At 52.6% G+C, this 13,644-nt stretch overlaps 1 protein-coding gene across 3 annotated transcripts in view; it reads right to left on the reverse strand.

Annotated features, from left to right (window-relative positions):
• Kctd15 (potassium channel tetramerization domain containing 15) overlaps positions 1-3,388 on the reverse strand; it is a 17,885-nt gene extending 14,497 nt beyond the window's left edge. The window contains exons 1-2 of one of the 3 annotated variants that reach the window (XM_023721654.1): positions 3,243-3,388; positions 616-714 (exon numbers count right to left, since the gene is read on the reverse strand). The gene's annotated coding sequence lies outside the window, so the exon portion shown is untranslated. Of the gene's footprint in view, positions 1-615; positions 715-2,338; positions 2,476-3,242 lie in introns of those variants that run through there. The other 2 variants (XM_023721652.1, XM_004636729.2) reach the window with 2 other exon arrangements.
• Positions 3,389-13,644: the final 10,256 nt, after the last annotated feature.

The raw sequence follows: 13,644 nt of genomic DNA on the forward strand, positions 1-13,644 counted from the left end.
CCCTTAGAGAGCAACACAATGACATAATGACATATGGCATCCTGGGTTCCCAAGAGATCGTTTTCTCCTCTTAAACTCTGGCTTCTAAAATTGTGCCTTGAAATTCAATATCCAATTTTAAAACAAGGTTCAAGGAGAGTCCAATTCTGTAAACATAAGTAGACTTTCTCAAGGAGATTTGTTCTACCTGAAGAGTCCTGGCAAGTTCCCTGACCTGAACTGTTTGGGGTGGGGGTAGGGGTTATACCCTCACTCGGGGTTGGCTGCTTTTGGCATTCCTGAGTTCTGGAAAGCTTAAAAAAGAAAACCAGGTCATTTATCTCAAGGAAGTTCTGAGAAACCAAAACAGACCTCAGGAATGGATTATCCTGCTCTGGGAGGCTCTGCTGGGGGAGGAGTTAGAAGGGAAGACACCCAGGGTAAACTGAAGTGGAAGGAATTCCGACTGAAATTCTATCAAAGCCTGCTGCAGGATGTTTTCCTCATTACCAGAGCACAACTCAAAAGTGACACATAACACCAAGCCCCCAACATCTAATCGCTCCATGCTATTCACATGCAGCGTCTTTCCCATCAAAAGCACAACCTGATGTGGATGGCAAACCAGAAACTCACCATTGGAAGCCCCAGGCTTTACGCCTCCACCCGAATCTCCACTGCTCCCTTGGACAAACGCATCTGTGCCGGACAAACGACCTTTTCCCGAGACCACTGCTGAGGGGCGTCAGAAACATAAAAGTGGTCGCCGTGAGAAACATAGTTCGTTCCACCAACAGCATCAAGCCAAGACCCACCCCCAACCCCAGCCCAGAGTGTACCGGTCCTCCCAAGGCTCTACCCAGCTGCCTGTTGCAGGGGCTCAAGGGCCCCGCAGTTTTGCAAACGGCCCAGAATTGACCCGCTTCTCTAAGCTGTGGTGGAAGCCCGGGGTCCCGAGCCCGCCCCGTAGCTGAGCCCCGCCCGCCGGAGCAGAGGGAAGTGAGCAGAATGCCACGCTCATTTACACACAAAATGATTTTGTGTCCCATTGTGCTCGCAGTTGTTCAGCTCTCTGGGGGTGATTAAACTGGCTGAGCTGCGGCAGCTTGAGACGATTTCACTAAATCGCTTCTTCGTGAAGTCGCTTCTTTGCTAAGCTGTTATTTTAACCATAAAAGGTAAACAGAAGGCGCCTCTCAAGCTCCCTTTCAGCTCCACGCCCTGGGTGCTGGCCCGGGGCGAGAGTGCCAGGAGCTTGCAGAATTGTCCTAGGGTGGACCAGGAGGAAGGCAGGCAGGCCGGCCACCTGGTGCGCGCCAGTCCTGCCGCCGAGCCGCCGGCCGGTGTGAACTTCAGGGCCGCAGGAGCCGGCTGGGCCGAAGCTCTAGGCACCACAGGGTGGGATGGCCGAGGCACCCCAAGCGCCTGGCAGGGAAGGGAGGGTTGTGCGGCGGGGGCGGGGACAAAGTTAAATCAAGAGGCAGACACTTCGAGACCACAGATGGGAAGCTCGCCTAATTAAGGACGTAAAAGCGCTTTTGTTCTCAAAGTTTATTGTTGCCAGGATTTAAAAAAAATTAATTGAAACTAATGCTTTTATTCACTCGTGCAGTTAAATTCCTTCATGCACATTTGAGACACGGAGTGAAAACTTGAAGCTTTAATCTTTCTTCAGTCGGGGGCTTCAAGAGGGCAGAAAGGCGCTGAGGCAGCGGAGGGCAGGGGGTTGGTGGGGGACATTTGCGGGTGGGTGCCTGGCGTGCGCATCCAGGTCAGGGGTGCGGGTGGGCAGCAGAGAACCAGAGGCGACGATCAGGTGGGTCTCAGCGCTGCCCGTTCCTGGACCCCCACCCGCGCGCCTGGTACGACCACCAGCGCGCCAGCCCCTCCCGCCTGGCGTTTGACTCTCGGGGTGGGCGTCTGAGGACGCACATCTGTCCCGTTAGAGACTTTTTCTTTCTCTAATTTGGGCGCCAATCTGGCCTCTGTGCACATCGCAGTCCAGTTGCGACAGCCCGTTTCTGACCCCGGAAACTCGCCGGCTCTGCAGGGCACTCGGCCCAGTACTGGGGCCAGAGTGCGGGGAGCTGCAGACACACACGGCGCGGCAGGAAGCTCGGAGCCCGCCCGCGTGGGGAGGGTCCACCCGTGCCCAGGACCAGCCCACGTGGGCACCCCCCCCCGGCCAGGCCTTTGTGCCGGGCGCCCCCGCGCCGCCAGTCCCCGCCGCCCAGCAGAGGGACAAAGCAGCCGCCCCCGCCCAGGTCCGGACCCTGGCCGGGCGACTTTCTCCGTTTTGCAGCCACTTTGGGGACTGGGGTACGCGGCGGAGAGCGCTGGCCGCCCGCGCTGGGCTTACCTCAGAGCTGGAGCGGTGGATAGGACTCGGGCGCAGCCCCCGCCCCCCGCGGCCGGCGGTCTCGGGCGCCCGGCGCAGCCTCGCCGCCTATGCTCGCTGCGCGGGTCGCTCCGGTCTCGTCCTGGAGTTACTTTCTCTCTCGCCCCCAACCCTCCCCCCACCCACCCCTCCCGCCCCGGCCCCCGCTTCGCGCGGCCCCTCGCGGCGCGGCGCGCCGGGGCCTCCCCTCCCCGCCCTCCCCTCGCCTCCTCCCCTCCTCGCGGCCGCCGCCGCCGCCGCCGCCGCCTCTTCGCGCCGCTCTCCGGCTGCCCTCCCGCCGCTCCCACCTCTTCTCCTCCCTCTTGTCTCTCCAGCGGCCTCCCTCGATTGCTGGAGAGAAAACCAGACCCCCGCCCCAGCTTCTAGCCCGCGCCTTGCCGCTGCCCAGCTCGGACGCAAAGGGCAGCGATCCGGCTCCAAATTACCCAGCGCGGCGAGCGCGAGCGGGCGCGCGCGGCGACTCCTGGCTCGGGGCTCGGCTGCGCCGCGGGGCAGAGGATTAGAGTCGCAATTAGCTCCGCGCGCCCGCGCCTGCCGCGCTCGGCGACAAAAATGCGCCGTTTCCCCTCCTTTCGCCGGCGCGGTCCCCACCCGTCCCTCCCGAGTCGGAGCCTTCCCGCCGGGGCCTCCGCTAGGACCCTCCCGGGAGCGGTGCGCCCGGGCCCCCGCGCCCTGCGCGGCCCAGCCCCCCGCCCCCCGCCGGCCGGCCACGCGGCGCCCGGGCCTCCTCCGGGCGCGGAGAGGGGGCGGGGGAGAAGCTGATTTTAATCATTGTCATTTCATCTGATGTAATATTTCTCCGGGCGCTTTCAGCTGGGCATAAATTTTCGGCTCCCAAATAAGTAACACAGGGCACGTTTCTCACATTTCTTGACTCCTCGGTTACAAAGAGGAAAGCAGCCGCCGCCGCGGCGCCCGGGGCTGGGGGCGGGACTTGGGAAGAAACTGCGCGGCGAGTCGGCCGGGGTTGGAGCGCTGCCGGGGGTCAGGGCGGCCCTCCCCCCGCGCCGGCCCCCTCCCCGGGTCTCTGCCCCCGCTGCCCCCTTCCCGGGGAGCAGCGCCGCCCGTGACGTCTGCGGACGCGCACTCGGCCACCGCGGGGGAGGGGGCACCCGGCCGGCCGCCCGCGGCCAGACGCGCCATTTCCTTTGCGCTCGCCGCGCGATGGAGACGGCGGCGGCCAGGGCTCCCCGCGACGCCGAGGCCTGCGCCCCGGGCGTCCCTCGCCGGTGCCCGCGTCGGCTGCCCCTTCCTCTTCTCTCTTCCTTTTCTGTTCCTGCTCTTTCCTCTGCGCCCCACCTGTCCCTCCCCCTCTTCCCCGAGCATTTCTCTCTCCTAGAAAACGGAGGCGGCCGGTACGCATGGCCCGCACTGCGCCCCCGCCTGGCTCCCGGGACGCTCGGGCTCGGGCGGCAGGGCGGGTGCGCTTCGGCCGAGAGCGGCGCAGGGCCCCCTCCGCGAGCGCAGGCCGGGCCTGGGCGCCCTCTAGCGGCTGCACTCCGTGGAGGGGGCGCACGGACCTGGCTGGTCGCGAGTCCAGGGCTGGGAGAGGAGGAGGAAGAGAAGAAGGAGGAGGTGGTCGGGGTCGGTCTCCCTGGACTGAGAACCTCGCGTGCGGAGGGAACGTCCGGACTGTGCTTCTGTAACTTCTCCACGCGGGAATAGGCAGAAACTTTCCTCCTAAGGGAGGGTTTATTTATTTATTTCGGAGCTGGAACTACTGGAGAAGGGGGGAATTTTCTCATTAAAGTTACATCCCCGCAGTTAGTTCAATTACTTGATATGTGCAGAAGATGTTGTAAATTTATAGATTTAAATAGCTTACAAAGATGCCGCAGGCCCCATCAGTTAATTTCCTTAATTTATGGATTTTAAGCGGCTCCTTGAACAGAAAGAAGGCCCTGGAAGTAGGTCAGGGAGCTGCGCAGCACGGCTGCCCACTCGGGCTCTCCCCGCTCCAGAGCCCCCAGGCTTCTAGTTCCCAGCTTGGCTAAACAGCCCCCGACTCTGGGGCCCCAGCCGGGGGAGGTCAGCTCTGCCCCAGGCCTGACTGCCCCAGTCTCCTCAATGCTCTGCAAAACCTAGGAGCAGTGAAGCCCCCTGCGTGAGAAGTGAAACAAGGATCCAGATGCGGTGACCTCTTAGGTCCTTCCTAAATCCTGGCTGGGATCGCCAATGGAAGAAGTCCTGTTTGAGCCCCCAACTTGACAGCCAGAATGTTCCCTGTCCTTTGAGGCGGGAACAACGAAAAACAAAAACAAAAACACCACCAGGCTTTGAGGAGCAAGGACCCACAGAAAACTTGCTTGTCGCCATCCTTGTGGCACCCAGTGCCCCTCCTTTTCTCTCTTCTCCTACATGGTGGCTGGTGTGTCTTTGTTTTGTGTTCCATATGGATGAATATATACATATGAATTAATACTTAAAAGATCGGTACTAACTGCACTGTTTTAGGAAACAACATGGCAGTATGATTAGTATTGGTATTCATGATTTAACATTTCTTTTCCCACTAGATGAAGTTTCTAAGATTTGCAAGGTACATGTCAAGGACGGGTATATAAATGGATTTTTATTTATTCACAACTCCAAGACTAATTGCTTCCCTTTGCCTCAAGGCCACGAGATTGGTTTTAATATGACAGTTCAAAAGTATTCATAGAAGTACAGAGATACTAAGTGTCATTGTTTCAGAGATAAATCTCACCGTGGTACTGCTGACCCTGAAAATAGGATGTTTCCACTTTATTTTAAATTCCAATGTGTTTTTTTTTTTAAAGAGTTTCACTTTATACCAACTACATTAAAAATGCACAATTTAATCGAAACAAGAACTGACCATTTTGAAAGACCTTTATCGCCTTAATACTGCTGGGGACTTTGTTTTCATGTTCTGAATCCTTTTATTAAAGAGTTGAACTTTATATGTGGCATTAAGAATAAGTTTAGATTGTAATTTGCTCTCAAATGTTTTAAAAGTTCCCGGCTAAATGTAAGCCATCCCTTACAACAAGAGACAGGGACATGGCCTGTGATAAGCATTTAATGATCTGTGGCATATAATGCAATGGTGATGTATTTTTTAATTGAAGATGTATAATTAGGACTGAAAACATATTGAGACATCTTGTGGTGTACATTGTCTTTCATTACTATGGTCCAAGAGACAAAACTGGATATGAGTCTAATCAGAATTTGCTTTATCATTAAGATTTCACTGGCACTGAAGCTGTTATAGTTCATAGTTTAAAAAGCACATTCAAACCTGTGTGTGCTTTGGTGTTACTCTATATGTTACTATGTGAAGCACAAGGTAGGTCTTAGGTCCGGTAAGTCATCTGCAGGATGCAAAACCGAGGGCAAGATAGGAGGTTCCCAATGTTTCAGATTGGCTTCCAGTGTGAATTGTTGTTTCCATGTTTAAAAATTAGGACCTTAATAAGGAAAGTGATATGAACCCTTGACAAGATCCCAGTCTGCCGAATACAACTCATCCGGGAAGGCTGTGACCAGAGCCACAGGTAAACTGACTGAGGGACCTGGCTACTCCCACCACCAGGCTCCCTGGGGTGAATGTGAGACTCCCCAGGTTTGTTCTGCCTCACAGATGGCCCCTGTGGAATGGGTTTGAGTTACACCCTTCCAGAGCTTACAGTTCTGCTTTCTCTTGGCTTTTACCTCTGCTCTGGAAAGCCTTCTCAGTTTTCCCTCCAGGATTGTCTAGAGTCGGAAGGAAGAGATGAAAGGAGGGCTGTTAATTCCCTGCCCCCACCAGATCTCCCTTGTTGGTCCTTGGGAGGAACACAAAACTAATGCCCACTCACCGAGCTCTGCTGGGTGGCAGTGCTGGGGGCATTTAGGATTCCTGGTGGGCAGGAAGGTTGGGGCTTTCTCCAGGTGCTGCAGGCCACTCCCTCCTTCCACCCTTTCTGCCTGCAACCCAAATGCACTGTTCATAACTGAAGTAACCCAATGTGCCCTCCTGCGAGCCAGCACTGGGATACCTATGGTGATACAAGCCCAGGATCTCTTTACCAGATGTAGTGCTCTGTGGATGGGTCTCAGGGAGCCAGAAACAGCCTCCATTAATTGCTCTGCACTTGAGCTGTTCTCTGAGAATCAGCTGAAGAGTATCTATGTGTGTTTGAATTGAGAAGCAAAGGCGACTTCAGAGTGGCTTTCTGATGAGGAATGTTGGCTCTCTCCCAGAATAGCAAGTAGGAGGAAAAGTGACGTATCCATATGGAGTTGGTTCCATAGCTCTGCAGCATATCTGGGGACCCAGGCCTCCCTACTTTCTCTGCAGCCCTCAGTCCATTGACCTGTACTTACGACACCTCTCCCTTGGTCTCTACAGTGGAGCTCAGAACCGCCCACCTACGTAGATATCCATGGAAAACAAGGCAGTTATTCCAGCCCTTCCTCCCTAGTGTTGGCCCAAATACAGTCCCCTGTGAACTTGGAAGCCAATCACAGGAAAAGGAATTTGACCAATTAGGTTTGTTCTCTTTGGTGCATGGGGCTGGAGTTCCTTCTTTGGGAGAAAGGTGGATTTTGGTCCAAGTTGGGCTCTGCCTGGGGGTAGGAGGAGAGGATGAATTTTATGTACAGGGCTCGGTCCCTGAAGTTTACAAACCACTGATCAGGACTCAGTACTGAAGGAGAATAGAGGCTAGGCAGATGAGTCCCAAACCTAGGAAGCTTAAGACATCCATGGCCTTCCCTGACCTCCATCCACACCTTCCTGAGATGTAAAATCCAAGCTTGAGAGTGGTCACTAGACCAGGGCCACTGGCCCTAGGCCCTCCACCTAGATTCCTCTCAAGGCTCATTCCTCTCTCCTGAGCTGGATCAGTGAAGCCCAGAGAGCCTCCAGGCAGCCCCTTAGGGGTGGGGGAGGGGGTTATTTCCAGTTGATAGCAAGTGGGGGGTTGTGAGGGCTACGGATCTAGGTGCCTGGCTTTGGGTAGAAGCCCAGGAGCGCCCTGAGGACCCCAACAATTGACTGTGAAACAAGGTTGTTGGAAAGAAGAGACAGCTGCAGACAAGGGGTGGAGCTGAGGGCCTCTCGGGGTCCTCCAGTTTTCTCAGTGAACACAAGTCCAGTCTGGCTTTCTGGGAGAGCAGCCCTAACCACTGAGCCATGTGCCTGTCACAGTGGATCCAGGTGACCATCAGAACTCACAGTACCCAGGGCTCTTGGCATGAGTCCTGGGGAAATTTTCTTCATAAAAAGGGTTTGAGTGGGGCCGGGGAGATGGCTCAGTAGGATAGGCGCTTGACTGACAAACGCAAGGATCTGAGTTCAATCCCCGGTTCTGCCAAAAAAAAAGAAAAAGGGTTTGAGTGTTGAGTGTAGAGTGCTTGCCTCGTGTGCCTGAGGCCCTGGGTTCCATCCTCAGCACTGATGGGGAGGGGAGATGCTAAGACTGAACCTCATATTGCCCAGCATGGTGGCACAGGCCTATAAACCAGCACATTGGGAGACTAAGGCAGGAGGATCACAAGTTCAAGCCCTGCCTGGGAAACTTAGCCACTTAGTGAGACCCTGTTTGAAGGAAGGAAGGAAAGAAGAAAGGAACAACCCAGGGATGTAGCTCAGAGTGCAGGCAGTTGATCCTAGGATGGATCTCTCCTACTCCTCCCCCAAAGTAGTCAGCATTTATTTATTTATTTTTATCATGGTACTGCAAATTGAACTCAGGACACTCTCATCACTAAGCTACATCCCCAGCTGTTTGATTTTTATTATGAGTCAGGGTCCCACTGTTTCCCGGGCTGGCACTGAACTTCTGATTCTTCTGCCTCCATCTCTTACAAAGAATGTATACTGTGAGGAAAGTGGCCTTTGGTCAGTTGGCCTTGCCCCGGGGTTCTTTCCTGGCACCAAAGCCTGACATACCGACCTCCTTTCTTGTCCCAGGCAAGTCTGTCTCCTTGTGCTTGTGCTAAAGGAGATAGTCTGCGTGTAGCATGAACCTGGCAGTGTGATTCCAACTGGGTGAACTGGGTGGCCTTGGCCTTCATCGCTTGGAGTCCCAGGGTCCTGATGTGTGATGCAGATCCTGAGGGAATTACTTTTCTTCTTTTCTTTTTCTTTGTTCAGGACTTGGGATTGGACTCTGCCTTTGCACTGAGCTCTCTTCTCAGAAGTCCCCTACCCTTCTCAATTTTGAAACAGGTCTTACTAAGTGGCCCAGGATGGGCTAGAACCTCATGATACCATAATGAAGATAAGTATGTATATCTTAAGAGGAGTGTGTAAAATTTGCCTAACATTTAAAGATAAAATACAAGCCTTCAGAAAAAAAAGGTCCCACTTGCTTTGGGCCATGCCCATGGCCTGTCCTCAGGCTCTTCTGTGCTCAAGGGACCGGAGGCAAAGGGCAACAAAGCTGGTGGGAGGAGCTCTGCCTTTAAAAAATACAGTATTGTATTTTAAAATGTTGCAAGCCAGGGGGAGGGTGGATAAAAGAAGGCTGGATTTGATCAGTGCCTGCTATATTTTAATACTAAACTATCACAGGGAACCCTTCTGTTATGTACAGTTGATACATAGTAATCAAAAACAAAAAAGAATAGATGATCATTATAAAAAAATACCCAACAACATACACAAAAGGGATGTTAAAGTCCTGTTTCCCTTTCCCAGAAGGAATACATCAGAGATTTGCTGTTTTCTGCCTTTGCCATCCACATGCACAATTTGCACCCACAGACTCAAGCCACACAGATTCACACAGATACGCACATATGAAGACACCGCATACAGAGGCACACAGACAAGTGACACAGCCAGTGGGTACAGAGTAACTGAAAGAGAGAGAGGCACCCCACCCCCACCCCCACGCAGGACAGTGGCACACACGTGCAGGGGCCCACATGCTCCCTCACAAGTGAGGGACGCGAACACACCGTGCGTGTCCTCTAACCTGCACATCATCCAGGGCAGACACAGGTATGCGGGGAGAGGCGCCCAGAGCCATGGTCACAGGAGCACACCCCTGAGCACACGCGTGTGATTTTAAAGCATGAGATCAAGCTATTCATTCTCATCCACAGCCTGTCCTACTCTGGTGTGCTTCACGCTATAACAAATAACAGCAGACAGCCAGATACCACCCATATGTAACATAGATTACCCTATGGGATGCTTGTTTCAGATAACTTTCAAAAATTCAAACAAATTGATAAGAGTGTCAACTCCTGCCTTCTTCCCTTGCTTAAGGTGTACCACACCTATGCACATTGGATACTTTTTGTGACACAAGAAGAGATTCCTGAGCAACTGTAACAGTGGTTTGTATATAAATGGCTTCGCAGTGGTCTGCTCTGGCATCTTGCATTTGCTTCTTGCTTTCCTGCCCTGGCTGGGCATGGTAGGTGCCCTCCCCTGTCACTCCTTTGATCCACAGGGGCCTCTAGCTGTAGTCCTGACCCCCTCCCTCAGCCGGCTCCTCCTCCCCCAGATCTGCCTCCTCCCTTCCTGGTGCTCTTCCACCTCCCCGCCTCCTCCCTCCTCTTCTCCTCCCTCCCTTTCCACCTCTAGGCGCTGCAAGCCTCTGGCTGAAAAACTGGAAGGTCACCCAAGGAAATACAAAAAGAAAAGGCATTTTGATACATTTCAGAACAATACCTCCCTGCACACTCTCCCACATTCTGTATGAGCGCATGTTGGTTATGCAGATGAATGAGTTTCATGCTGCCTTATTTGTACACGCACATAACACGCTTTAATCATTCCCACCACCCCTTGCCCCCACCTCATCCCCATTTTACTTTGTTTTGGGGGGGTGTCAATGTACATAATTCCTACACATTTTTACAATTCTCTTTTTGTATTTAGGGCTCTCATCCTTTTAGAATTAACTTTTGCATAGGGTTTGAGATCTGCAGCTAGAAATGAATGCATTTTTTCAAAATGGCTAGCTTGTCTTCCAGAGGAATCAAGGAATAAAGATTTTCCATGAGGATTTTGACTAGAACTGAGGGATGAAGGAGGGCTCCTTAATTTCACCTTGTTACAGAAGGAATATGAGAATACAAATAAGTTGTAAAAAATTTAAACATCGATTCTTTTAGTAATTAGAACTAATTACAAATTAATCCCCCCTGCACCCTAGCAATCTCATTTGCCTCTTCCGAGGGAAGCTCAGTGTGGTCTGTGTGAGGTTAAATTATTGATTTGCTTTCTCCTGCCCTGCCGTACCTAGAGACTTTCACACCCTTGCCACTCTGCTTTGTGGTTGGCAAAGAACTTCACACTCTGGCATTGTTACAGATAACTTTGAAAAATTCAAATAAATTGATATCGTTTAATCGCCAAAAGGGCATAATCAAATGAGAGCCCCCGCAGAGGCAGGACATGTGCTACTGGCAAAGCTGGTCTCTCAGGGTTCTGTGCCAAGCAAACAGAATGCCCCTGGGGGCACCTGCAGGCCTGACAGGCCGAGCAAGTCTCAGAATGGGGTGGGGCTCGTGGGCTTTTGCAGATGCGGGAGAAATCAGCGCCTCTTGTGTGCCGCTGACATTTTGTGTTTCTTTACCACAAGGCAATGGACTAGTGAATAGAAACTGTATGGGGCCGAGGAGATGGCTCAGTAGAATAAGTGCTTCCCTGGCAAGCACAAGGCCCTGAGTTCAATCCCTGGCACTGCCAAAAAAAGAAAAAGAAACTGTATGATATGTATCTCCAATCGGGATGTTATACATGGTATTCCATGATTTGTAATCAGACAATGTTTTATATAGAATCATACATACTATAAATATGATATAAAAATGATGTACATGTGTATTTTATATCCTGGCCTAAGCCCTAACATTTTCAGGGCCTAGAACAAGAGGATGAATGGAGGTCCAGATATTATATGTCTAAATATTTAAAGGGTGTAAAACTAACAACTGTGCAATCAAATACATCACATTCCGTCACTTGGGCATATACCTTCAGAATGACCTGCAGGCCCAATTCAGTCGGGGATTCTCAGCGCAGTGCTGGGATGTGGTGAGCTGTCCTTGGCCAACCCTGCTCCGTCACCACAGCTGGCTCCAGCTTCTATGGTAGAGAGCCCATGTGTGCACCCAGAGCTTGCACACCCAGGCTGCCTGTCCCCAGCCCCAGAACAGCCACTCTAGTGGGCACTGGCCATAAAGGAAGGGCCCCAAAGGGTCAAGACACGCTTAAAGCAGTCTGAACAAGAGATTTCAGGGTCCTGGTATGTGAGGACATGCGTCTTCCTACCTGGAGACTGTCCCTTCGTCCTCTTGTGTAGTGACCTTCTGTTCAAGCTACCTGTCATGGAAAAGTACACACTGGAACCTTCCCTGGTGTCCAGTCTTGTTCGTGTCTCCTGTTGCACCCCCAGCTGACAATACTAAAGGAGAGGTCTAGGCACCTGTTATGGTTTGTGTTGTCCCCCCCAAAGCCTCATGCAGTCTTGAGGAAGACTCCTAGAGTTTGTGATTCACTTATGATCCACTGGGATTATGGGTGACCCAAGGCTGGGATTATGGGTCTGAGTACTGCTGGCATTATGGGTGTGAGCACTACACCTAATGTAACGTAAGAGAGATAAAGAGCCAGACTTTCTCTCTGTGGCCATTGCTGCTCCTCCTCCTGCTCTCTGCTCTTTGCTGCCACCGTGAAGGGTTGCTCCGTGCCATGTGCCACACTGCCTTGGAGTCAGCTGAGTTTGGGCTGACACCTCCAGTGACTGTGAGCTAAATAAACCTTTCCTTCCTTCATTGTGAGTGTTGGGTATTCGTTCGGGCAATGAGAGAAGAGTAACTGGGACAGCTCCCATCTCCTCCCGCTTCCCCGTCCTTCCCTACGCCTTCCAGCCTTTGCTCCCAGAGGGTTCCCAACACCTTTTTCTCAGATCATCCCGGGCCTTTCTATCACTGCTCAGCTCTCAAGTCACTGCATCTTCAGAAGCATTTGGCCCCTCTCTGCTTGGGCGGGCGCTCTTTGCTCAAGGAGTGAGTGATTGCGATCACCTGGCCCACACGACCCAGAATTTCCCCACTCTCTTCTTGGGCTTCTGAGGCAACTCTGGCTTCCCTGCCTTCCATGAAATAAAATGAGCCCGTACAGCTCACTTTGTCAGCATACGGGGAGATAGAAGCCTCAGGAGCCTGCCCGGGTTCCCAGGTTCCTTTCCTTGCTGGGTGACTGTGGAACCTACTTCAGGATGGAGCTGTCTCAACCCAAGTCCTGAAGGACCCTGACGAGCCGATTCCCTGCAGACTCATACTGGACCTGTAGAGGGAGGGAGGAAGTTTCTTTATAGGCCTTCAGCACATCATGGATATTTGTTTCTGCAGCACTAGCTGTCTGGTCCTGACTGCTGCTTGCGGCTGCTACGGAGCAGAACTCACACTGTTTCTTTGCCCACCGCTCCTCACGGGGCGCCCTGCTTTTTAGTCCCCTTTGCTGTCTTCTCTCCCTCTGTTTGGCAATTCCTCAGCCTCATTTCCTTTCCATCTCCCCTGTTCCCCAGCTTCCCCTCCATGCCCCCATCCCATCCTCCTACTGTCCCCCAGGGGGAGACAGTACATCATCCCAGCTAAGGCTCCTCAGACCCAGCGAATGCCAACACAGGGTTGCCACTCCCCACTCAGCAGCACAAGCTAGAAGCTGGGGGTTATCAGGAGCCCCTCCTTTTCAAGCTCATCTGTTTTCCACCTGCAGTCCATCACCAAGGACCAGATACTTACCCCCTGGGTTGTCACTGTTGTGCTGGCCTAGCCACCATCGTCTCCCACTCTTTTTCCAGTCTTGCTGCTACTTTCAATCTTACCCTTACAGTCTGCTTTCCCTATAGCATTCAGACAGGGTCCTTTTTTTCTTGTACCAGGGATCGAACTCAAGACCTTGTGCTTGCCAGACAGGTGCTTAAGTCACTGAGCTATCTCCCTGGCCCTCCCTATAGCAGCCAAAGAAGGCTTCAAAAAGTCCTCTCAAGTGAGTTGCTGCACTCGATTGCTTACTGTTAAAATCAGGCAAGGGTGTGCCAAGAAACATCAGTGTAGTAGATTAACTAGCCACCAAACAGAGTTCTCTCTGCCCCGTTGCATAACAAAGCTGCCACTTCCTGATGGCCAGGATTTATGTCACCCTACCAAGAGGGTGACTTTCCCTGCTTGCATGAGGAGTCTAAAGTGCCTAGGCCATAGGCTACCTACAGGTCAAAAGAATTCTTATTGTGTTCCTAGACATAGTCATTCTTCATGTAGGAACCAGGACTTCCAAGCCCTTAAAGCCC

Source organism: Octodon degus, unplaced genomic scaffold, assembly GCF_000260255.1.
Source record: "Octodon degus isolate 3935 unplaced genomic scaffold, OctDeg1.0 scaffold00083, whole genome shotgun sequence".
In the NCBI taxonomy this organism is placed as follows: domain Eukaryota; kingdom Metazoa; phylum Chordata; class Mammalia; order Rodentia; family Octodontidae; genus Octodon; species Octodon degus.